At 39.4% G+C, this 27395-nt stretch overlaps 1 long non-coding RNA gene across 1 annotated transcript in view; it reads right to left on the bottom strand.

Annotated features, from left to right (window-relative positions):
• LOC138241882 (uncharacterized) overlaps positions 1–20918 on the bottom strand; it is a 54460-nt gene extending 33542 nt beyond the window's left edge. Inside the window, exons 1-2 of the long non-coding RNA XR_011191162.1 lie at positions 20534–20918; positions 17007–17060 (exon numbers count right to left, since the gene is read on the bottom strand). This is a non-coding gene — a long non-coding RNA (uncharacterized lncRNA). The remainder of the gene's footprint in view (positions 1–17006; positions 17061–20533) is intronic.
• Positions 20919–27395: the final 6477 nt, after the last annotated feature.

Below are 27395 nucleotides of genomic sequence, written 5' to 3'. Positions count from 1 at the left end.
CCATCCATTTTCTAACCACTTCTTCCGATTCAGTGTTGCAGGAGAGCAAGGACCTATCCCAAAAACAGTCACAAGGTGAAATACAACCCAGAAAGGGTGCCAGTCCATTGCAGGGCACACACAGACATGCACACACACATACACTCACAGCAGGGCCAGTTTTCCTAGAAGCCAATTAGCTCATCGGTATGATTTTGGACTGTGGGAAGAAACCAGAGCACCCAGAGAGCATGTGGATGTGGACACTTAAAGCACCCCACAACTGGAATTGAACCCAGGGCCCCAACATTGCAAAGCAGTTATGTTAACCACTGTACCACCCTGTCCTCAAACCTGAAATAAAAATAGTGTTTCTGGCATATATTTATGATCTGTGACCCTCCAGGGTTCTTCAGTCCTTAGTCCAGTTTACACTGCATGACATATTCTGCCTCTGTGGCACACAATCTGTGAGATAATAGCCTGAGTCACTGTGTGTACTCACGTTTCCAGGAGAGAGAAGGAGGGCTGCTGGTGTTGAACTAGATCACTCAGTAAGGTTCACAGGCGGGCCAAACAGAATAAAATATTACATTTAACTGAAAACCTTCCATCAATAAAACATGAAGGGGGAACGCAGCAGTTCATTTATTCTGAGACTGCTCCTGGATTTAATTACTCCCTCCGTCAGTGAGACTACTGCCTGGGCCCGGGCTTGTTTACTCGTTTCCAGCACTGCACCAGACCCTGAATTATTTGTGATGGATGGCTGCAGTAAGCCACTCAGGGATAGAAAAAGTGTGTCACCATTTGAACTCATGACTGTGGAGCTTCCACAGTCAAAGAGCTGCTGTTTTAACCTGTACCTCTATTCTTGTTGTTTTTTTCCTTAACTTTGCTTTGCACAGATTTATTCTATATTTTATATCTGAATAAAGAAGTATTCTACGTAGCTGGTCTGCCCTCTTCTGAAGGATGAAGGACTAATGACATGAAGCCAGCACCACGATGGGGCAATCATGTAAGGGTTTTAAGGATTAAACATAAGAGGCGTTTCTTTACACTGAGAGAGGTGGGTGTCTCTAGCAAACTGTGCAGTCATATTAAAAAAGTTAAACTGACTGCCTGAAAGCCTTCAAGAAAAAGCTGAATGAGATTCTGAGATTGATTTGTTACTAGCCACAAAAGGGGCAAGATGGGCTTACTAGCATTTACTCATTTGCTAACTTTCTTACTTATCTAATAGGTTAACAAGGTCAATCACAACTATCTGAAATGAAAAAAGTAAGATTAAAGGTCTTAACCTGACAAAATAAATGTAAACATTTATGAATTTTCAGTTACCTTATTCATTTGCAGAGCAATGTTTGTAAAATGAAATTTTCCAAATATTTCTTGAGTGGAAGTTCTCTTTCAATCATTATCGACAGTTAAACTACAAATAAAGTAGCCCAGACCATAGTGAAACCAGGAGTGGTGGCCCACAAGGAATCTGAAATCTGGAGAGATGAAGAGACAGGAATTGTGACTCTCCAGGATTTGGGTTTGGCTACCCTTGTTCAAGGATAGGATAATTACTCCTTGAAAACAGTTAATTACCGCAAACACCTGTAGAAAGCGATCAGCCACTAATTGTGTTGTATAACAACTGACTAATTTGTACTATAATCAGACAAAATTACCTGCTGCTGAATTCAAAACTGAGAGCAACAACATGGCCAAAAGGAAGTACTCTCTGCTCTCCTTAGCAGGCCTCTAACGCATATTGTCTTTACGGGAGGAGGAATAAAGACAAGCTGTTAAAGTTCTTAAGACTGGGTGGTGTCGCACCATTGGAAACCAGATGGTTTCCCAATTTGCAAGGATATAGCTTCATCATAACTGGACGCTGAGCTGTCTAAACTAAAATAAATTACCACACTGAGAAACAAGCCTTTTTTTCTCAGATGACATTGTTTCCATGTAGTGTCATGCTAAGAAATTATTTTTTCTTTATTTTCATTTAGCTGTTAACTGTCTCTCCTGTGATGGACTGATGTCCTATCCAGGGTGTATCCTTCCTTGCACCAGTTGCCTTGCTTGCTGGGATAGGCTCTGACTCCATCTTGAATTGGAAGAAGCTGTTAGAAAATGGACAGATGAATGTAGGCATTTGATTTAATCTCATGCATTTGATTTCAGCTTCTTTTAAATGAGTCCTTCACCCTAAGTTGGATGAACACCCCAAAGCAATATGGATCAGCTGTCCTTGTGGTCTGATCAATCAAAAGTGTTGAGGGCAAATCAGCCAAACTAACTAATCATGTTCAATTTGTGTTGCTCCAAGTGGAAGACAATTTAAAACATTTGTTTGCCCCCGGAGTGTATTGTTTAATTCAGGAGCAACCAGGCAATTCTAATCAGCACTACAAATAGATCTGGTAGATTTGGAAATAATACACATTATATTGTAGCTCATTTACTTAAATCAGTCCGTAATGTCAACTGCTTGTTCATTTTCCTGAAAATTGCAGGGTATAAGGGTATTCTTTTCAAATGATATCTAAAATTACTTTAAACCAATTACCTGTCTAGGCCTGCAAATTGGTCATTATTCTAAGTCTTTAAAACTGATTAATTGAAAAGCTTGTAAAACCCTTTATGGAGGCTTTTACTGTTAGTGATCCTGTCAGTGACAGACAATGCTGTTCTACCTTTAAGCAAGGTTCTTCACCTCAGTTTCTCCAGTCCACCCGACTGTAAAAATGAGTATCAACATTGCTCTGGCTAATCTACAAAAGTAACACAGTTCTCTTAATGCTATGAATCAGGATAAGCTCCAATCTGACAAGCGTTAAGCTTCATCCTTATTCACCTACAGTTTAGACCTTGTAGGTGAACGCTTCGGGACCAAGATTAGCAAACAATGAACCTGCTTCTGTTATGGTTAGTGATAGGATTGCAATCTGGCCATGAATCAATTTAACAATTTGAATCAGAACAGGCCATGCATTTTACATTGCCCTCATCCATCTGTAGATTAAGCCGGCCCAGGGACGCCAAATAATGTAGGGAAAACCGGTTCAGGGACGCCAAATATGTAATCATAGTGGCTCTCTGAAGGCACCAGTTCTGTAGGGTTTGGGCATTTACTGAGACAATTATTAATTGTAGCAGTAAATCACAAAGTTGATTCTTTTGATGGCTTTAGAATCCAACCATGCGACATAACTCAAACAACGCGCACACACAGGTACTAATACACGAGGATACATTTATTAATACATAGAATATGCATATAAACCTAACATATCTTATCGAGAGGGTTATCAGAATACAAAAGATATATATTCAATCAGTTACAAAGAGTTACACATATCAAGAGGACATACGTTCAGTATATCATTCATTAAGCCCGTTTCATAAATGAACTTGGTTATAACTTCTACATTAGATACTCGAAACAAGTACAACTGGTTGGGATAACAATTGAATTCTCGAGCTGTAATGCATTGAAGTTGAATACTCATCCAATTTCTGGGGATTCAGATCTCCTGCGGACTCAAAGAAACAGTTGCAGGCTGTTGCTGTCCAATCCGCGCTCTCTGGCTCCGTGCCAGGCTGTGCTGTGCGGCTTGCGACGGTGCGCTGCTGATGCTCATTGTTGGCTTTAACTAGCAAAGTTTGTCCACAGGAGAAAAGATGACTGTGGGTCCCAGCAAGTCAGGAAGAGGACCGGTTCGTTCCTGATGAAGAGCTAGTTCTGAATAGTAATTCAGCTGTCCACAGTTCCGACCTGTTCACGAGGCCTGCTGCTGGTTACTCTCTGGCAACCTCCACTCTAGACTCTTAGAACAAAGGAAAGTTCTGGCACTCGGGTACACTGGCCGTTCCGTGGTTGTCCGGGCTGAGTCTCAGGATGGTCAGGAGGCACGCTGCAAGAATGTCCTGCCCTTGGGATTCTCCTTTGAATTCCCTTTAGAATTGTTGAATCTCAATCTGAATCTGAATCTGAATCTGAATCTGAATCTCTCAGGCTCTCTGTGCTGCCTGTATTTACCTGGAGGAACTTCAGCTCATTGATTGGCTGAAAGTTCCATGGGCATCAGAGTCCCACGTGGGTTACTCGGCCCTACCAGTCCCTGATTGGTTGATCAAGGTGAGATATGAGTCACTTAGTCCTGACACTTAGTAATGCAGTCCAGATGTCCAACTGGCACTCCCTAGACAGATAGGCACCAATGGATGACCATTGATCATGATAGCCAGGCTTAGCTAAGTGCATCCCCCTTTGGGAGCTGTCCTTATCAAAAGAAAACATCTTGCATGAATAGTTTCTCTGTGGCTGCCCCACAGAGATGAACAGAGAAATGGGGCCTCATTTGGGAAGCTCAGAAACACTTAATTCTGCCTTATTATTAAGCCTCGCCGCTACACATCTATCCATCCAATTTATAGCTGCTTCTTCCAATGCAGGGTCAGAGGGGAGCAATTGGCAAGCAATGGGCGCAAAGCGGGGTACACCCTGGACTGGATGTCAGTTCATCACAGGGTTGACACACAGACACGCACTCACACCAGAAGTAATTTTCCCAGACACCAATAAACCTGTCAGCGTGTTTTTGGAATGTTGGAGGAAAACGGAACCACTGAGGAAACTCACATGAACACAGGGAGAACATAAAACTTCACACAGATAGCACCTCAGGTCTGGAATTGAACCAGGGGCCCCAACACTGCAAAAGAGTAATGCTAACCACTGCATCACTGTACCACCTTGCTACCTAAATAGATTGATGGATTTAAACCACTTGCTTTACTCATTTTTGTTAACCAAAGATTTTTCCTCTCTGATGATCAGTATTATGGATGTTTTGCAAAGATCCTCTGTATGAATGGGGTAACTAAATTAAGGAGGTTATGAACTAATGCATAATATAGTTAACTATCAAAATAATATTAACCATAATGAAAGCAAAGACATGAAAACAGCAGTGCAAATCGAAAGATATGTCTTTTATTAAAGAATTATTGTATTTTAAATATCACTTTTTGGACAAAGTTGTTTAGTTAGCAAGGATTCTTTTAATTTCTCAGTGTATGAAATCTCTTTCAATCGAAGAATCATTCTGGTTGATTTCTTGAAAAGTGTTTTTAGTGACAGCAATTGTTGTTGTAATTAACTGTTTGGTCTTCTGTCAAACAGAAACCAAAAAATTCAGCACATTCATATATATTTATATATGTTCAGGTGGGTAGCTGCGTCAGCATGCGTAGGCTGCAAAGGAACAAGTAATAGGTTTATTCCATGCTGAAAAAAGAAGAAAGAGAACACAACGTTTCGGCCGTGGAGCCTTCTTCAGGTGTGAGAGAGACAGGGCAGTAGGCAAAGGTAAAGTAGCGGGAGAACAAAGGTTGGGAGGGAGGAGGAGTGAGAGGCGGGAGCAGGGGACAGAAAGAGAGGCACCACCACACTCATTCAAGGCCCCTCAGAACAATTCCGGATCACCCAGAAAGCATCTTGTACCTCCAGCAACCTTATTTACTGTATCTCTTGCAGTAAATGCCCAGCCATCTACATTGGAGAAACAGGACGGAGACTCGGAGACCGCTTCAGAGAACACGTCAGGGCTGTGAAGATTAAAGATCTCTCCAAGCCCATTGTTTCTCATTTCACCTCTGACGGCCACAACCACTCTAATCTCTCCGTCTGTGTTCTCAAAGACGGTTTTCCGAACTCATACATCAGAAAGACCACCGAAACTAAAATTATTCTGCAGTTAGGATCACACATTCTCCCTTCCCTTAACGACAGATTACTGTTCTTTTAAATTTTCTCCATTCATTGGAAGTTTCATTTCACACCTCACTCCACCCATTCTGACTTCACACCTCTTGATTGGCCTCTCTTTCTGTCCCCTGCTCCCGCCTCTCCCTCCTCCTCCCTCCCAACCTTTGTTCTCCCGCTACTTTACCTTTGCCTACTGCCCTGTCTCTCTCACACCTGAAGAAGGCTCCACGGCCGAAACGTTGTGTTCTCTTTCTTCTTTTTTCAGCATGGAATAAACCTATTACTTGTTCCTATATTTATATATATTACATATGGCACTTTATGAGTGAATTACTGTATGTTGTTTCAATATTACCACCCTTGATCTGAATGGAAGAGTTTTTAGAATACTGTATATCAAAGTAATGTGGGGGTTTTTATCAGTTAGTGTACATGCATCATCTCAAACATGATTCTCGAATTCTGGTCCTAGAGGGTGAGGTTTCCTTTTGCATTTAGCTCTTAAGGATCTAAACAAAATTATTATTGACTTAATTAGATCAATTTAACCATTTCTCCCAGTTTTTTTATTGCTTAAAGAAAATGTAAAAAAGCTGCAGATGCACTGACCCTCCTGGACCAAGATTGGACATTCCTGATCTAGAGAGTTATAGGAGTTAAAAATAAGCTATCCAGCCATTTTATTGAAGCTATTCAAGAAAACAGTTGAAAAAGAACTACAGATCAATTAACTAGTTCCTTCTAAACAGGACAGATAAGTCTAATGGCTTTCTCCCAATTTTAACTTTATGTATATTTTTGGCACACTGTCAAGTTAGCATAAACACCTACTGTAACTCTTCAAACCTACTGTAAGTCATACATTTGAGTCTTAGAGAGAACACATGACTAAATTCTTACTGATGAAATCCTTTGTGAAATCAATTTAACTGCATTTGTAGGGATAAGACTATCATTGCGTACAAGTTTGATCTATTTCATGCTTGCAAACTGAAATTTCTCTAATATATGATATTACCAGGTTAAGGTTATTTCAAACTTCTTGTTGTATTTGGAATGTGTTTTTAGAGAAAGAAAAAAAAATAGCATGAAATTTAGAGCTTTCCATCTTTGTTAGAAACATGTATAACAACATGGTCTGCAGTTTGTAAAACCTTAAACAGAACGGTAAATGTAATGGTACTCTTGATTAGTCCTGTGTACTCTGAAATTCTTTGAGGGGACAAATGAATGAGAGGGGACTTTAGAAGTAAATCCCGTTTCACTCAATGTGGCCTTGTATTGTCTATAATCCCCAGTTACTCAAACTGAGCCCATTGTCTAACAATTTATTACGCACTACTGTGAGTTCCATATATATTCTTTAGCCCTATATTTAAATGCAAAACCTCTTCATTTAAATTTAATTATTTCCCTAACGCCTTTGCATATTTTCCCACAATATGCTGTAATTATCAATTCCCAGTTTAGCCCAACGCGGACTAAATTAGCCTCCTTAGATGCACCGCAATTTGTTTAATTGGCCAATGTTACCACCATTTCACTCTTCTTGACTTTGTGTGCGCATGTGTCATTGCCTTTTCCCCCTTCCACAGATCTTGCTGTGAGGGGAAATATCAGGCCTTGTTCAAGACCCCCGAAGCACCAATTGAGTTCTTGAAACCTAATGAGGCTGGCAGGGCTAATTTCCCTGGATTAACGAACTTTCAAAGCAGTAATACATTTCTGCTTACCGAACCCATCTTAAAATTTGCACAACTTCAAACCCAGGGGCATCTTTAAACTTCTCAGTTGCTTTTTATTGGGATTTGGAATGACTGATTTTATTTTCATCTATAATTTTAATATGGTTCACATGAATAAAAAATGGACTTTTCAAGATTTCTCCTTAGCTTTGTCCTGCATGTGCTTAACTTGCAGAGATAGCATTTATCCCAGAGCATTAATTGCTTAAAGGTTAATTGCTTAAAGGCTTTCAACACTTTAGTGCAGGCAAAGTTCAACGTATCATAAGTGCGCTATGACCTAATTACTGGAGCAGGCATCACCTTAGCTAAAGGAAACAGAGAACAGTTTTTCAGTTTGAACCTTTCCTTGAAATGTGAGCAACAGAATGTGTTTTAAACTGATCCATCTGTCTATGCAGATTCAGGATAACAAGTCTGAAATATCAACCTGTTGTTTTCTTTTGCAACAGCTTACCAAACCTAAAAATGGATCAAACTCCTGTGAAATGGGGGTCGTTTTCCCTGGCCAAAGCAATGCCCGAATCAGTAATTAGCTGAGTCTTAAGATCTTTATCCTATGACTTAGGCACTGCATATGAAGCAATTTGGTTTCATTTCAGATTAGAAGCACTATACAAATGCAAGGAATTGTTATTAATTATAATTGTATTATGTAACAGATGACAAGATCTCCCTGCACAGGAACAGTCTATGAGGAGCTTTGTTTGCTGACATCTCTGCCCACAGGAACTAAATTACTGTAAATTCCAGCTCATCCAACATAGTGAATTATGAAGAAATGTCACAGAGGAAACACATCACTGACACACAGTGATAAAAGCATACTGCTTCACCAACAGGATTTTGTGCGACACCAATTTACTTCCCCTGATCTCTTCCTCCCAGTCAACTAGGAGAAGCTTTTTCAGAAACTGTTTACACTAGAGCAGTGAGATGGATGGCAAGTCATAACCAATAAAGCTGAAACATCAACAGGGAATCAAGCAGAGATCGCACCACAGGATGATGAAATAACAAGGGTTTGCAGGAGGAGATTTCAAACCTTTCAAACCGGAGGGCTTTTCTTTCCTTAGCTCAGCGACCGTGATTTCTGAGACAAAAAGCTTTTGTTTTAACAAAGCTTTTTCCGAGAGAGAACCCAAGGATGATAGAAATGAGTGTGGGCTTTCTGAGGGTAAATAAAAGTCACTTTTCATCTCCCGGCTCAGCGGGATGCCAGTGGGATTCCAGCCGGAGAGACAAAAGAAAAAGAAAAGAAAAGGAAAACAGCTCATGAAGTCAATGACAGGGCTAATAGCGATAGCTGTTCTGCCATGTTGTTTTACTTCATACTTTACACAGCACAGTGTAAAAGAAAGTACAGTGGAAAAGGGTGTTCTGGATGCAGTAGTAGGTAGAACCTACCTTCTACTCAAAAGTAAATATATAAAAGAGCCAGAGAGTTTGCAAGGAGCTCATAAGAAAATAACATAATCAACAATACAATTATGCAAACATACTGGAACTGTTCAAATAGCCTTAGAAGAGACCATTCAGCCCATATAGTCTATTTGATAGTTTGCAGCTAATTGATCCAAGAAGCCAGGATATGAGTCATGTGGCTGTTCCATACTCCCACAACCTTTGGTGTAAAGTTCTCAATGCACTTCCAGGTAGTGTTTACTTGTGTCCTCTGGTTTGTGTTTCACTGTTGATTTAATTCAATGAGGATCTATATACTTCGATAGGGTCCTCTTGTAGGGAAAAGGTTTAACTGTTTTAGCTTGTGTATCGGGTTCTCTTCTAAACTCCTTACAATATGTGCTTTAGTCATTTGATGCTGAATGCTTTTATCATTCAGAATCTCACAATATCAGGAGTATATCCTTAATCTGTCTGCTAAAACGTTTGTGGTTCTATGGTTGTATTTCAAACAACAAGAAACTATTACTTTCCCAGATCGTGTGATGGTCTCCATCTTTCCAGGGTCTGTGTATGCACTGGATCTCTTTCAGTAGTGCAGTCGAGGAGGAGCTCTGGACATGAGCTGACCTGATTAGCAATTCCAGCATGGGGAATATAAATTACAGAAAGAATGTGTGATTCTTTTTTTTTTACAAGAAACAGTTTTATTGGTAGATCAGCATATTGCAACAAATTCTTCACACATAACCCACAACAGTGACTTTTTGCATAATAATAATACCCTTTCTACAAATAATACACTGGAAAATCAGTAGGTGTCACGGATGTTGGAAGGGCATGCTGTGGAATGACAAGGAGAGCAATAGAGACCCTATGCGTAGTGGCAAAAGGGGAAACACGGAGGTTAGCCCAGGGAAGAAACGTATGCCCTAATGCTGCGGAGGAGACAACCTGGTGCAAGACATCTGGATCCTGAATGCTAAGTGAGGAGCTAAGGGTGACCCGCAATTATATAGCCCCACACAAAGACAGTAGGTAAATTCACCCTGAATCAATCCTTCTTTATCTTCTCCTAGTAAAGCCGATTGCAATAATCAAACACTTGTTTTATGTAGCTCTCTTGCACAGGAGCTCACGTGAAAAGGTAGTCAGTAACTGGTTAGTACAGCCCTTGAACAGTCCTGCCCACTGAGTGTATCTTCAGTTCTTCTAGGTCCCATAAGAGACTCCATGACAAGAAGAACTAATGGGAGTTCACCAACTGGGGTCTAAATACCAAACAGTTCCAGTTCAAAGCTTGATTTTAAATTACTTGAGCATTTCTATAACTTCCAATCAACGTGCAACTCATGTCCATACCTAAAAAAACATATCCATTTTATGGCTTTATTTTAACACAGCTGTGTTCTATCCATTCATTATCAGAAGGCTATTTATTTCTGGTAAGTAAACCAGCAACCAAATACTGATGAAGGAAGCACAGGGTTCCATGTAGGACTACACTCCAGAAGTGATGTCCCTGCATCTCACAATCGCAATCACACACTTGATCACAGTGACAATTTTGAAACACTGATCATCTAGACAGTGTGCATTTGAGGAGATGGAAGGAAAGCTTTAACACATAGCACAGGTGTACTGCTGCCTTACAGCTCTTTAGTCCTGGGTTTAATTCTGGGTTGCAGTACCTTCTGTGTGGAGTAAGCATGCTCTGCTTGTGTTCATGAGGGGATTTTTTAAGGTTCACTGGTTTTCTCTCACTTTCCAATGACACGACAACATGCTGGATAGGCTCCTCTAAATTGTTCCTCTCTCTCTGACCCTGCAATGGACTGGCATCTTGTCCAGAGAGAGAGTAGTCCTGTGCTCTTTCACTCCTGCCTTGTGCCCTCTGAGTCTGTCAGAGGCACTAAGTTAACAAAACCCCTAACAGGAAAATTAGTTTTCTCATATTGTATTTACTCAGACCTGGAGGTTTGTGAAGCACACAAAAAGAAAATGCCATCACCAAATGCAATTAAGAGCACATCAGAAGACTTGGAACATTGTTACTATATGAGAAAGATTATAATGCTGGCAGATCTGAATAACAATACCTCTGTTCTTTCAAGGTCATTTTCCTTGCATTTACAGAAATGAAAACAGTCGGACTTGAGAAACATGTTCACATGAGCTCTGAAAAACAAATCAGCACCTGTTCTTTCTCCACACTCCATGATAGTAATAATCAGAAATGAAACCGAAAGCAGAAATCAACTCTGAAGGGACATTTATCTAGTGTACTGTAACGATAATGTGTTTGAGCACACCCACGCTCCAACACCCCCACAGACCGCCTGCAGGCATGTATTTTATGAATAAGAATCACATTTTAGTTTGTCGGTGACCTCTAAGTAAATAGAATTAACTGAGAAGGAAGGGAAAAAAATAAAAAAGTTTGTATCTGCATCTATATTTAGAAAAAAATTCTCAGCTTCCTGCAGTTGCACAACAGATCAAATCCAGCCATCTGTAATCTCACTCTGGAAAAGTGAGTGTCAGGCATCTACAGAAGAAACATTTTCTGTGCTAGTATTATGCCGACTTAGCAGACATCTTTATCTAGGGAGGCCAAACATAAAGTATGCAAAAGAGCACAGCTTGCAAAATTATTACAGTGCACCAACAAACCTGGAAAACAAAACATTAATACATTAATTTGGAAACACAATTGTTCAACTTCCCTAAGTTTGATAACGAACAAAAATAAAAACTTGAAATTGTTATTTTATTTGTTCTGGAAGAAAGAACAACCTAATACATTTGTTTCACTGTATGGATACAGGAAACATTAAGATTTTAAGTTCAATGTACAAAGCCATACTCAATGTCCTCTGAAAAATACAAACATCTACTGTATAGATCACCGCACAGAACCAGAAACAAGGGTAAGCCAAGAATTAATAATAATTATTTTCATGTACAGTATATCGTTCTTTGCAGTTTATCCCAAATAATCCCAAAGCACTTTGCACATAGAACTGAATTTATTTCATCCACCTCTGAAGTGTAGCCTCCACTTGGGTAAAACACAGCAAATTAGGAGGGGAAGTGAGAAATTGCTTTAGGACAAAACATAAAGAAGGCCAGATCACACAAGACTTCACACACAACTAGTGCAATGAGATTATAACTGTCCAAGTAGTCAGGACCTCTGTGTAATGCCTCTTCTGGAAGGACAGCGGCTCCTACAGCACATTGTCCCCAGTCACCATACTTGGGCATTGGTTTTGAAATTCTAGTCCAAGGTGAAGACTGTTGGTCGACTGTAGTGCAGTGGTTAGCATTGGTGCCCTGGGTTATATTTTGTACTTGGGGTACAATCTGCATGGAGTTTGTATATTCTCCATGTGTTTGTGTAGGTTTCCTCCATACATAACATACACAACTTACTGGTTATTTGGTTTTTGGGAACCCTAGCCCTGGTGTGAGTCTGTGTGTGACTGTGTCTGTGTGAGCCCTATGATAGACTGGTGTCTTATGCAAGAGGTATCCTGCCTTTAGTCCATTGTTTGCTGGGATAGGCTCCTACATCCCCCTACAATCCTGGATTGGAAGGAGTTAGAAAATGAATAGAAGAATTGGGAACAGTGCCACCTACGGGACAATCAACAACCTAGATTTTTTTGGCGGTTTACCAGTATCTGCTTTGCTTTTGCAATCTCATGAGAATGGGCTACAAGATGGTAACACTGCTGCCAAAAAACAAAAACTAGTGATAAATCTGAATGCTTTGTAAAATACAATTTAATTCCATGTTACTTTTCTCTGATCCAAACAGTCTGGTTACCAAAGCGAATTGATGAGCAATGCCTTTTATATAAGATGAATTACATTCAAAACAATATGTAGAACTATAAAACATAAATAAGCAAAAATGCTGTGCTGTAGTCATATTAAAAAAATATTTAATACAATGTTGCACAGCATACTTTGCAGAACAATGTAATTACCTTAGGTGCTTTCTGAAATTCATCTTGTTTGCACTTATTAGTCAAGCTTATGTCATTTGTCTATAGTTAGAAAAGTAATTTCTAGAATTTTACTTGCTGCATTTAAAAAAAACCTCAATAAATTCATAAAATATGAAGAGAAAGAAAAAGGACTACTTGTAAGTGCTCATCTTTAATCACTGCACTACTGTATAACTCCAGTACAAAGTTAGAAGAAATGTGGTTTGTGTCAAACACATCTTCCAAAAAAAAAGAATAAAGCATGTTTAATAGCAAGGGAAGATCAAATGAGTTCATACATATACTTGAAATGCTACTATAATGAAATCAGAGCACAACTAGAAGAAACAGAATGTTTCATCAATATCTTTTAACACTCTCTCGCATTAGTTAAAATTAAATGAACCTCCCTCTAGCTCAACCATTACTTTACTTCATTATCCTCATCCCCAAAATCCTATGTGCTGAAGAAACAGTACATCATAAAAAAATTAGATTAAATAAGGGTCTAACTCCTTTGTAGACACTTCATCAAAATACCAGTGGAATGTGGAATGTGGAAAGAAAAGGAGCAACAACATACTGTATCAGTGCATTCTTCCTTTGACAAATGACATGGTACAAGAAACTCTGAAAGTGTCACCAAGCTAAACTGCTTGACTCTGAAAACTCCCTTCTGACTGTTATTTAATGCTGGAAAACGTAGACCCGCTAGGATGCAATTACAGATATACACATACTGTGTGTGTGGGGGGGGGGGTTGGAAGTGATTCCATTCAGTGTGAGTAAAAGAAAATTCACAAGGAGTATTGACATCTAAAAATAAAAAGGCTTTGGGGAATATTTAACTCCTTCCTTGACAATGTTACCATTTGAAAAACTAGCTTTCTTCAGTTTCAGAGGTAATGTTGATATTATACCTCTTGGGTTCTCTAGCCACTGATGGTCTAGGACCCTGGAATCTCTGAAAGAATCTCTGGAAGGTCAACAGATATTCACTGAGGGTCCTCATATAGGACATAAAGGATAGCACTCTGGGTTCAGTGATCTAGCCATTAGCGATGACGTAGTCTCTGTTTAGAGTTCCATTTTGAGCCCTCTCCCTCGAAGGGGTGACAGATCCTAAAATGGGCTGCTCAGTTGCAGTTACAGCAGCCAAAATACTCTTCTGCCATAAGTGCTTGACAACCCTTTTTAATAGCCCACCCTTTGCCATGACTAGGAGATTCCAGATACCATCAAACCTGCTCCTGTCTCCATTAATTGGTTGTCAAAGGATTTTGAATAAGGAAGAAGAGGGCACAAGGGGAAACTACATGGAAACAAGTGTGGAATAAGCTATCCACCTATGTTCTTGAAGTCAATACCCTGGTTTCTTTAAAGATTCAGATCAATGAGATCTTTGGATCAGTTGAGTACTAACTACCAAAGATGGGCAGAATGAAACCCACTTATTTGTAACTTTTCTTATGTTCTAGAATGTGATGGAAAGGAAGATACCTGTGCAGGACACCTTTTATTCTGGAGAAACTGTTGCACACCAGCTTTCACATGTATCTTGAATGTGGACTTGATTCAATTACATGGAGATCAAGATAAGGATAAAGCCAGGTAGGAACAGAAATCCACAAACAGGGTCAAGGCAAGAAAGCAAAGATTGTTTCCAAGGAAATCACGGTTCAAAATGCACAAAGAGAAAATCCAGGAGGCCACGTCAGGATGAAGCAAGGATAAGAATTCAGATAAGAATCCAGAAAGTTGCAGAGGATGAGATGAGAACTTGAGACTTTAAAACAGAACTGTGGTTCAGAGCAAGGCTCCAGTTTGAGAGCAGAACACTAAGTAATGCTGAGGCAGATCTTTAACATCCAGATCCAGGTTGTAAGTTGCACAAAGGTGGCACAGGCTTCCTGTCTGATATTGTAACCACTGCAATTGATTGACTAACAGGTGAATTAAAATATATTATTCATATAATTTTATCGATATAATCACTTATATATAATTCAGTTTATTTTTGGGCCTATTTTCCCAGAAGCCAATTAACCTACCAGTATGTGTTTGGACTGTGGGAGGAGCACCTGGAAGAATCTCCTTCACACGTGGGGAAACATGCAAACTTCACACAAATAGCACCCCAGACCCCATCGCTGCTAACCACTTCGCTGCCCGTAATAAATAATCATCATTTAATCATTAACTTAACTAAACTAAATGGGATAGAGATAGTGAAAGAGAGAAAAAGAGAGAGGGAGATATCAACAACAGTAGCCTCCTTTCCTGAATTCTCTCAGAGGTGCTAATTAGTTTCAAATGTTTCTCTGCCAAAAGGTGTTTTTTTCTCAATGTCTCGGGGCCGTAGTCAAGAGATTGCGCCAATAGGTATTCCAAAATAACAAAAAGAATTACCTTCAAACCTCTGTTCGATCTCTAACACACCAGCACAGAGGATACAACTAATAAACATCTCCAACCACAGTGTAATTAGAGTTCAGTCCCTTTTGTGCTTCTTCCGCAGAGTTGAGGGATAGGACTTCAGAAAGCAAACAGAGAAGAAGAGGGAGGAAAAAGTAAATAAGAGAGGAAAGGAAACAATACAAGAGGGGGGGAAGAGAACTAATGAGTTTTGAAAGTGCAAAAACAATCAGCCTCCAGGCAAAGGAGAATTTCACTGAGTAATTATAATGAAATTTAAGGCTTAATGAAAATGGAGTCCTTAATAGTGCAGGGACAAGCAGACTGGGAGAAAGCGGTAGGATATTTTTAAGTTGTGGGGGAACATGGGGGATACTGGAGAGTGCACAGCACTGGAAGGTACTTCTTTGGTGTTTCAGCAAATTGTTCCCCAGTGCCATGATGTGCTCAGGAGATGAGAAGCAATAACAAAATCTGCAAAAATTAATTACATACGGAAAAAAAAATATATAAGAAAATGATACCCAGAAAGTTCATTGCTTTTAAAAGTTTAAACTATGCCAGATTCCATTTTGGAGGAAATTGTGTTTGGGGCCATTTAAAAAAAATACAATCAAATTCATGCTTGGCTCAATTCACTAGAGTAGTTACGTGGCACAGTGAGTTTATTAATTTAAACTCTCTTATTTCAGATTGGGGATCCACTTCGGAGGAATTGTACTTTGAGTCTTTTTCCTTATAATGCCAAAAAACAATTGCTTATTTGTGCATTTTACTAAGAAGGGTGCACCACTTTCGATTATAAAGTCAAGATGTAATATAGCTCCACAGCACTGGATGAGAGCTTTCTGATATCTGGGTATTATTTGCTTCTACATGGTGAAAAGCTGCTAGCCTATATGGATTTGAGTATTCTGATATTTGTTATTTAAGCTGAGCCTTAGCAGACAAGACAATTAGGTAAATGGGAAGTACTACAATTTCAGAAGGAAATGTTAACTTCTAAAATATTATTTTTCAACCCTTTGAAGAACCTCATATCTGCTGGTTTCTATTCCAGTGAGGCTCTAACTGATTTAATTAAACTAATAACTTTCTAAATTACCCCTATGTACTTCCTAATAGAAAACTGACAAGTTAGAGTTTGTGAGAATGTACTGTATAGCTAACCTGAAATCTCCAGCTGTTTAAGATCTGGAAAATATTCAATAAGGTCTGAGTAAGCTAATTATTAGTATAATTAGGTCAATGAGGTCAATTAACACAGCAAGAGCTAATTGGGAAAAAAATGTTGTAGAAACAAAGGTACAACATGACCAGGGCTGAAAAAAACAGTCTAGACAGCATTTTTCAGTGTGTGCATCTGTGTACTGTACACCTGAAACAATTTAGCCTCAGAGGACTGACCTTCCTCTGCTACTTCTTACCACAGGACAAACCCCTGGAGAAGAACTTAGCCATTGTGATGGATTGGGAGGCACGGTGCTGTTTCGCAAAGCAGTTTTGAACTTATTCACAATTTTCTGGATTCTGGTAGTTAACTAGATTGAATTAACCAGATAACTGATTCACATCAATTTCCCTACGGGATTAATAAAGTATTATCTATCTATCTAACTGGCGTCAGGATTGCTCTTTCACAAAGGCAAACTCTGGTTGTCCGGTTAAAGTGATTCAGGCTTAAACAATCTGACTTACTGCACATTCACACCACACTTCAGTAGGGTTGAGCATCGAATTCTTCATCTGCGCCTGTAAAGCCACAGGGAAATGTGCATCTTAATCAAGTGACCATGAATTACTGCTCCTTATGGAATACTATGAGGAGAAAATCTGTTATAATAATGAGGAGGTACTGTCTACTGTAGCCACTGCAAAAGCTAGAGATGTTGCCTGACAAAGACTCACTAATAAATTGAATGTGGAAATTAATTATGAAATCCAATGAAATACTTCAAGATAAGAAGAAACTATACCATAAAAATCACATTGAATTACTTAAATATATATTTTTATGACATTGCAGACCCCCTCTTCAAGCTATTGTGTAGTTGTACAATATTGTTTTTATGTAATAATAATTTATATATTTACAGTAGCTGGTCCACGGAGGACCTGACAGCAGGTCAAGACAAAATACAAGAATATCACCCAGGAGTGATACTGTACAATATCATTCAGTATCTCTGCATTAAAATATTCCCTAATTTTAGCCAAAAAAGAAGCATGAGCAGAGTAAGACAGGAGGAGGACAAATCATCATCATCAACAAAATAAAGAATGTATCACTTTAATGGGACATTGTTTTTCCCAACATTTTTGTTGTGTTAATCAAGTAATATACGTAGGTGATGCTGTCCCCAATTTCCTCAAAGCCTTAAGAAAGGTAATATGTGACCTACTTATGATGGGGACAAAGTATCCTACTGTAAATGAAATTAGAAAAACATAAATCCTAAAAAAAGATCACGGTTTCAGTAAAATGATGTTCAGCTATAATGGCTCTCTCAGCTCTGCCGTCCTGTTGATTCAGATGAATGGGAGGAAGTTAATCACAGTATACAGGTGGAGGGGAGGAACTCTCTCCTTCCTAAGGGTGGCAATGTTATACAGCACAGCACCTGCAACAGTGATGTCATAGACCTGTGTGAAGGTACAGTATCTTGTACATGTTGGCAAGGCAATGTGACACAATGCATCACAGATCATTTCAACAAGGAAGCAACATGATAATGGAAACTGTACATTATGAAGGTCTAAGTCTAGATAACACCTATCATAGGCACGGTAAGCGGTTGTGGTAAGCAATGTTCATATTTCAGGCTAGAATTTTATTTTTTAACTGTACATTGTTGCTGCAAATTGATTTTCTTTTAGAAAATCAGCCTTGTTTGGCCCCGTGGGAGCTTTAATGAGGATGTCTGTGGAGTGCAGAACACCTGTTATATTAGGAGATGCTGCACAAAATGTTCAGATCATAGTGCATAGCTACAGAGAACAGAAGTTGCATTAACAGTGGATAGAATTAAATATGAGAATATTACCAGCTATTTCATGAAACACCTGTTTGATGGTATTCACTAATGTATGGCTGGGGAACATTATGAATGTGTGCAAATCTTTTAGAGCAAATACAGCTTTCTTTATTGCAAGACACACTGTTGCTTTACTGAATCTCTCCAAGTCACCAACACAAAAAAAACTGTATTCACAAGGAACTTCAGCCCTAGGAACAATGTTCAAATGTCTTTAAACGCTGAGCTAAGACAAGCAGTATTAACCATGTAAGAGTTGATGAATGTAAAGTATACCCCGTCTGCCAAAATGGTGTCTTTCAAATAGAAATCATCTATGAACTACAGTAAAGGGTAAAAGTAAAGGGTATTGGCAACCTCTAAATCTTTATTCTCCCCACAAAGCTCTAATGTCAACTGGATCCGTGAAGAAACGTGACATTGTTTTTTGCAGGGTGACTGCTTGTGAGTCAAGCTCTTAACCTCAAAGTCACACTGGAGCGGGTTAAGAGGGTATGCTGCTTAACAGTATACAATTCAATCTTGTTTCACGAAACCAAAAATTGAGACTTCTGTCATCATGTTCACTAAAGTTATCCGGTTAACTGACTTATCTCACTTTATGAAACAGTCCCCGTCAATAGGGTTAGGAACCACCAGTCCAACAATTGCTTGTTAAAGCTATAATTAACATGGTTTTCAAACCACCTGAATTGGTCATAATGTTGGGTTTGTTTCCGAGTCTCTCATCCTGTGAAAACATTAAGCTTGAGAGTTTTAATAAAAAATATTCACAATGAAAGATCCTTGCTGATGTAGGGTCTCAATATAATACAAAAATACAAAAGCTAATAAGGTGTGAACATTAATACAAAATAGTTTATTATAGGCCTTTTTCAAGATCGTTAAAAAAAAAACAACCACCAAAACTGCCATGCTTTCCCTTTATGTACTACACAAGACCTAATCAAATATAAGAATGTGAAATTCTCAACACCGTCACCAAGGCCATTAAATCATCAACACCCACTGTGGCTATTTCTAAAAATCAGAGGTCATATAGCAACCTCCAGTGGCAAGTCATCAGTAACTGGAGCCCTTTCTTGATCTCTTGTCCCAATCACTCTGTAGGGCAATGCATATACATTTTTTGTAACTGAATAAAATGGAACATTACAGGAAAGGGGGTACATACAGTAACTTTCAAGGCCCTCTATGTTTTTATAACATGGTGACTTTTTAATTACCACGTGAAAATGTACATTGATATTCATTCTAGTGTTAAATCAGTTTTTGTGTCCTTGAAAAGGGTTTCCTAATCTTGTTCCTGGAGGCTCACACACCTGCTGGTTTTCTGTCCTGCTAAACATAATCCCTTAATTCAAGACTTCATTGAACCATTTGACTTCCTTGATTAAAACCTTTGCAAACTTTTTTACACCCTGAAACCCCACCAGACTGTTATGCTCTATGGTTTGCACCTCTGCCACCCCATATCCTTTACATTAGAGTTACTAAAGTACAACTGTTCAAAACGTTCACTACATGGCAAGTTATAAAATTCTAGCATTAATTGATTATCACCATGGTGTATCACTATTTACACTACAATAATAGAGGTAAATATATTACTGCACTTCAGTTTTCTGATGATAATTACCGTTGTACTTTCGTCCCCCTCAGACTGCTCAATGCATGTTATGTACTTTTCATCTCACAGACAAAATCCATTTTGTGGAAAGTGACTCTGTAATGAAACGAGGTGGCAAGAAGCTTGATTATGAGTGATTAAATTAAATACTTGGAGGTCAAGAAAATGTCGGTTTTTGATTGCACAGTTATTTGATCGCCCCCGAGTAATTCAGTAAGGATCCGAGTGTCTCTTTCTAGGTCTGTTTCAGAATCCAGGAGAAAGTTTTGGGGGCGGTATTCTACAGTTACCATATAAGCCTAGACATTAACATCAATTTATCGCATTAACATACAGAATCTGATTTTCCATGGAAGAATCGCAGGACAACCTCCCACAACTGTCGTCTCCACACATTGCCCCCCCCCCCCATCCACACACCCCATACGCAGGCACACACATACCTCCAGCTTTTAAACCCACTAATTTCATTAGCACTGCACAAACGCGCCAGCCACAATCTTGCCTGGAGACAATTGCGCATTGAGCAGAAGTGAAGGAGTTTCATGCAGCAAACTTACGTGAAAAGTCCAAAAGTTTCTTTTTTGTTTACATAATCGAGAGATTGCAATTTGTTTTACTGCAGAGTTGACAGACAATTACCCAGGGTCACTGATCGTGTTTGAGGGAGGAAAAAAAACAACTTTTCATTTGATGGATTTCATGTCACAGCTGACTCTTTCTGTTCCCAGCATACCGTGGCCCAGTGTCAGCATGTGCTCAGCTGGTCAGTCTGGTTAATTATCCATCTTGTGTTATTTTTTCAAATTATTACTTCTGGTATGAGCTGACTATTCTTGTGCATGCCTAGCACATAAAGTAGGCTGAATGCTCTTTCTGCAGTTTCTTAACTTCTAGTGCTTGATTTCGGTATCTACATTCTGATAACTCTTCTGTTGTGCTGTGGTCTCCTGTTGCACCATGATGGGTCTGACCAGGTGGGGGTCAAGATTGGCACCAATGAATGCTGCCAACATTTTGTCATGGTCAAAGCTGGTCATGGGACTGTGTCGAGTAGCATGGGGAGTGGCAGTGCTGAAAATGGGGGCTCGATTCTCCTTATGTTTATTTTTAAACTCTCTATTTTAAACTCTATAGCCTTGTTCCTGGGTGACTAGAATAAGCTGCCCAGATTAATTTTTAAAATAGGTCCTCTAGAATCCTTCCCAGATAGCTAGATGAGACAGAGTTTCTAGCAACCAAATGAAAAAACTATATTTGCAACTATTGTATAACCTTATGTGAACACAAGTGGAAATTAAGAGCATTCTTATTCAGGCCTAAGAGAATTGCACAAAAGGATTATTCAGGCCTAAGAGAATTGCACATATGGGTAATGAGACTGCCCCAAGACCCAGGCAGAAGGTGATTGTGTGATCAGAAAGCATCTATCCACCAAAGGTTTTTGTTTGGAAGCTTTCTTGTATTCTTTTCTTTAGAACCCGAATTCCAGAACAATTTGCCTTGTGTAACCTGCAGGGCATTGGCAAGGCTGGATTACTCGTGGAGAGATTTAAGCAGGAGATAGCTGAACCCAGAAATAAACCAATGCCCCCATGTAAAGGGACTCTTGTACTTTCAGTTCCCTAAACGCAATCGTAAGGGGCTACAGTCTTGTAAGCTCTTCATACCTGGGAAGCACTTTTCACCTTTAGTGTAACATGACCGATTACTGAACACTTTGAGAAAGTGCTCCCCAGTAAAAGATTCCTTCAAAAAATAAATAAAGGCTGATTGTAAAGTGGATTGATTGGCTGTATTCGCCTACCCTAGTTCAGCGATTCCCCCTCTGTCTTTCACTCCAGGATGGAGGCTTTTAACCAGAAGAAGCACTGGGAAGCCTCTTTGATTTTCTATGTCAAAGACTGCTTTTTCTCCTGGAGGGGGAAAAATGAAAATCAATCCTCCCTCGAGCGACGCTCATGCTGACATTTCAACGCTGATTGCCTGTGCTGATGACAATGGCAGGAGCATTACCTTGACACATCTCAGCCGAGGATATTCGCTCCCACTCTGCTAGAGGAACTCAATACTTTGGCACCAGCCTCTGTGTGACTGTTAGAACTCCCTTCTCTCCCTCACGCGTGCTCTTTCTGTCTCTCTCTCTCTGCAAGGCCTTAATGAGCCCTGGAAGAGCCAAGAAACGCAGTGATTAACGCCTTTTCTTGTCTGCAGATAACCGCGCTGACTCACTTAATTCCAGCCCTATGGCTGATTGCCCTCTGGGGACCTATTGGCGGGATAAGAGAGAGTCTGGTGCACTTAAAGTCACACCAGACTTACCTTGCTGAGATCCACAGAGCTCTAGTAACTGCCATTGCTAAGGAAAAGCAAGAAATACTCTGGTTTAGGTTCTACTGTACGGAGAAAGGTGTGTGGAGAAAGGGAGGCTGGACATGAGCCACTCAAGTCTGGGGGAATGAAGCTTTCTGGGCTAACAATTTAAACAGAGGGTCTAGGAGGAAAGGAAAGTAAACTGTTGATTTATGTGGAGATTAAAGGAATGGAAGTACAGTATGTGACAGTTAGTGGTTAGAGAACATAATAATATATGAATGAGAAATTGTAATTCAGTTCATTTGATACCTACTGTAGTAGCCAATCAAGGCAAGGATCATTCATCAATTTCATGAAGGTTTTAATGGAACTGGCTTCAATAAAATGTCGGTGGTTTGTTCCAGAATCCCACAACCCTTTGTGTACAGATGAGCATCCAAAATTCACTTCTAAGTACACTGAGCTATCTTGTGTTCTCCTGTCCTTTTTGCAGTGCTGGACAAACCATCTGGGTTGATTTTGTGACGATTTAAAATACTTCGAGCAAGTGCCCTTGTAGTCTCCTTGGCTTAGAACTAAAGAAATTGAGTTTCTTTGACTTTCCTGTGTGATATTTGCCTTTAAGGGCAGGGATTACCCATGTGGTTTTGGTCTGGAATGATTCCAGAACACTAATGTCCTTTTGAAATACGGCAACCAAAATTCTACAAAGTATTCACAAGTTATTTTCAATTCTCAAGTGTAATTTTCACATAACGTCCTTTGGCTTGAATTCTGCCCTTTTCACATTTTGTATTCTGAATAAAAACATTAAGGAGTCCACAAAAACATATAAATCCTTTTCCATTTCAACCAGGTGGATGTCTTGTCATCCTCAGTGTCACTCATTTATCATGCTTATTTATATTACATGCATATCTCTACCTCTCACATCTGTCTATTCCTTAAGATAGAAAGACAGCTAGTCTGGACTCAGAGGTACTGTAGGTTATTGTCAACAGCTTTCAATAAGGAGGGCTTTTAAAGCGGAGGTCACAGACATGCAGGATTGCCTTGGAAAGTGACAGTGTATGGCAGTACTCAATTCTAAGGACTTCTAGTTACATCAGGGAGCCTGACAGAGAGCTGATCATGCAAGCTGTTAAATCAAAGGGAGATTTGAAAGTGGTAGTTTGAGCTGTTGGTGATGAGAATTAGTTGCCTGCGTGCGAGCCATTTGTTACAGATAGTCAGATTGGAAAAAGCTCTGTGATCTGTACATTAAAATATAGTCATCTCTGCCACTCCTGAAATATTATAGTTTTCGAAAGGCTCTTTTTCTTTATCCCCATTCTCAAGAGAAAGATGTGCCCGTACGTTTTAAATCTCCCGTGCAACCATAGGGTTTCAGAGTACAGCTTAACATAGCTCTCTGAGTACACCTAGCGGGGCCGATTAGAATTGCAACTGCAACACTGTCACAATACCGTGCTAATCAACAAAAGAGCTATTCTGTGTGGTTTTTAGTTCGTCTGCGATAACTTTTTAAGCCGTTGACTTCACATAATCATGGTTTTAACATGGGAAGACAATAAAAACATAAATACTAACACCGCACAGCAATGAGTAACAAACACGATCTCTATGCAATGTATTGTTTTCAATTTGTGTATGCCATTTTCTTTTGGTTACATTAAACATTTCTGCAATTTTGTTTAACATAGGGGATGCATCTGCAACCTTTTTTAAGATCATAGTTTGAGTAATATTGGAATGGTCACAGACTAGAGGTTATTCAGCATGTCTACCTTGTTTGGTAGTTGGTCGTTAATTGATCCATGGATCTTATGCAGCCCTTCCCTGAAAGAAACCAAGGTTATTGTGTAAATACAATAACTGGATTCTGTTTGTGCTTTAAAATGCACATTTATGTAGTTTCCACCTGGTTCCACTGCTTTTTGTTTCACTGCACACACAGATGAAATATTCTGGGTTGACTTTGTCAATGCCTTTAAAGATTTTGACTGCTTGTCACAGGTCCTCTCTTAGTCTTCTCTGGTTAGTACTAAAAAGGTTTAAGCCCTTCAGCATGTTAATGTAGGACACTCCCTTGACCCCAGAATACAGTATATTTGGTTGATATTCTCCAGATAGTTTGTCGACCAGAAATATTGTTTAAATTGTATTGACCAAAATTGTACGCTAATATATTCAAACATATTGTTTACCTTTTTATTACTTTCCCGCACTGTCTATTGTAGATAGCAATGATGTGTCAACATATATCTTTTTCATACAGATCTCAGTATTATCCATTTTTGCATTTATAGTTTGTTATTCTCACTTGTATGTAATGCAATACAGTTGTTTAACTAGTCCTGAGTTTGTTTCTAAATCTTTGAATTTTATTTGCAGCTTCTGCAGAGTTTTCTAATCTTCCTCTTCCACTATTGCCTGCAAGTGTGACTAGTTTATCTATCCATCTATTTTCTAATTGCTTCATCTAATTTAGTATCGTGGCGGAGCTGGAACCTACTTGTGCAACAGGCACAAGGCAAGGTATACCCTGAATGGGACACAAGTACAGTAACTAGTTTATTTGATACAGTATTATATCAGAAATTGATACAAATTGGTTACATCAGCGGTCCTAATACAGCTCCTTGTGGCATTCCACTAATTATATCATCCTAATTTGAGCATTAACAGTTATGTTTTCTATTAACCAATACTCAGCCCAAACACAAGTATTTCTTGTATTACTGGTTCTATAGCGTTACTGTAATTACATTAATGCAGGCAAGACAGTCTTTATCTTTCTATGACTCTTTTATAGTTTTGTTATGTGAATAGCATTTCCTTCAATTCAAATTGCATAAAAAACTATATTCTATGATCAATCCACATTCCAGTGATGTGAAAAAAAAAGATATTTCCAAATGGGATCTGCACTGTAGGATCCAGCTTCTTGCAAACTAGTGCTCTGTCCAAGGTGCTGAAAATCCTATTCTCTAAATGCTGATCTGCAGCTACTTAACAGTATATACTGTAGCTTCAATTGAATTAAATGCTGCTATCTATATCATTCTTTAACAGTCATTTAGTTTGTCTTCACAGTAGATACAGACCTATTTGCTTATCTGTATAACAGTCTGGTTTGTATTTATATGCGGAGAAGTATGTATAGAGTGAATGAGTTGTTGTATAGGTTTGTAAACATTTCATATTTGTAAAGTGATAAAGATTTTCCCGGTGTGTGTGCCTCTTTATATAATATACATTTATACTGTATACTGTAGTGTGTAAGCGTGTGTGCACTTTAAGTACAAAAATGTGCAAAATGTGGGTATGAGTGTAGAGTATAGATACTGTGTGTTTGAGTGTGTGTGACTGTATGAATGGGAGAGAAAGAGCTGATATAGAAAAATGTCCAGTTTTTGCAATGTGCTTGGAGGGGAATTTTTTACCAAGAGAGATGTTTTGCATCTGTCCAGTGCTTTTTGCTTTCTGAACATCTGCATGTGTAAGTAAAATGAATTGGATTTCTAAATTGTGCTTAGACCCTTTGCTTAGGGGTCAATTGAAACCTTTTTAGTGCAGAAAAATGGCAGACAAAATAAAATAATTGAATCTGATGTCAGAAATCATTGTGTATGACCTCTTAAGCTATATAAACTAAGGCTATTAGTGTAAACCCCCAACACAGACACTTCAACGTCCCCACAATCAGTAAGACACACATAGCCTACAGACAGGAGCTTAAGCTTGGAACAAGACAGGTAGAAAGAGAGGAGAAGGAGGAAGAGGAGGGAGACATAGACCGTGGGAAAGACTGGAAACAGGAGGGAGAATGACAGGAGAGAAAAAGTGCATTCTGAGAGAGATTAGTCAGATGGAGAGACAGAGCTCCCACCATCAGCGCCCTATCTCCACTGGGGTGCCTGGCAGATGGATTAAAAGATAAACTTGTGGGCCATCAGATAAATAATGAACAGAGGTCCTCCCTGCTCTGCCTGCCATAGATGGACAGATGGATGAAAAGATGCACAGAGTCATGAATAAAATAGATAAGACAGGGGAACAAATGCCAATCAAAATTCTTTCCTGTACTAGTAAAGGTGTGAATGTCCCAGTATGGTGACTGGGAACACTGTGCTCTAGGAATCCACATCTGTCTGATGATTTGGAAAACTGGAGACCTGCCTTCTGGTTTGTTATAAATCCCATGGCTCCATGTTATGTAAGAGCAGGGGTGGAAACCCAGTGACTAAATCTTGCTCTAAGTTCATTTAATGAGGTTTCCTTTTATTTCCCCTTTATTTCAACTGATGAAGCAGTTCCTCACTTGAGTTGCTGTGCAGTGGGGCTGCTGTGCATCACCCAGGTAGGGGCTATACTTACATAAGTGGTTCATAAAGTGGGTCTCCTTCTGTTCATTAAACACTTTGAAATGGAATGAAAAGTGCTACAGTATATAAATGCTAGGAATTATAAATTAGAACATATTAATTAGTGAAAGAGAGAAGCATGCTCCCATTTTGATCTCGTCATTCAGGTTTTTAGTATTTTTTGAATTTACATTATTAGTACAAAACAATACTGGTATCTAATTAGACCTGAATATGATAGGTTAATTAGTAAAGTTCCCAACTCACCTAATCAGACTGATGTCAGACTTAACTGGTGTTAAAGCAGGGCTTAACAGGACGATGAAACTTAAAAGCAGATCTTTTGTTAAATTAAATGGGATAAGGTGCACAGCCTCTTGTGTTTGAGGAGCTAGTACTGTATATGAAGAGTTGGCCCCAGAGAGAGACTGTCAGTGTCGTGCTGGCTGTGATATGCCGCGCCTCTGTGCTGTGCGACTTGAAGCCTTGCCACACGTCCCTCTCGACTTCGAGATGTCTCTGTCAGGAAGCGCTTAGAGAGGATGGGATCCTTGAACGCTGCCTGTAGAGATCTGAGCAGGGGTGGTAACAGAACAGCGCAAAACACAGCCCCACGGGAGAGTCTGCCTTACTGCACTCAGCATGTAGCAGCACTACTTCACTGCCAAAGCATGCACTCGGGGCTGGGAGCAAAGGATTTGAAGAAGCAAGGAGACACTTCAGATGAATGCATGGTTAT

Source organism: Lepisosteus oculatus, chromosome 11 (assembly GCF_040954835.1).
Source record: "Lepisosteus oculatus isolate fLepOcu1 chromosome 11, fLepOcu1.hap2, whole genome shotgun sequence".
Lineage (NCBI taxonomy): Eukaryota > Metazoa > Chordata > Actinopteri > Semionotiformes > Lepisosteidae > Lepisosteus > Lepisosteus oculatus.
Note: the sequence above shows the minus strand (reverse complement) of the source record. Positions and strands in the feature narration are given on the sequence as shown.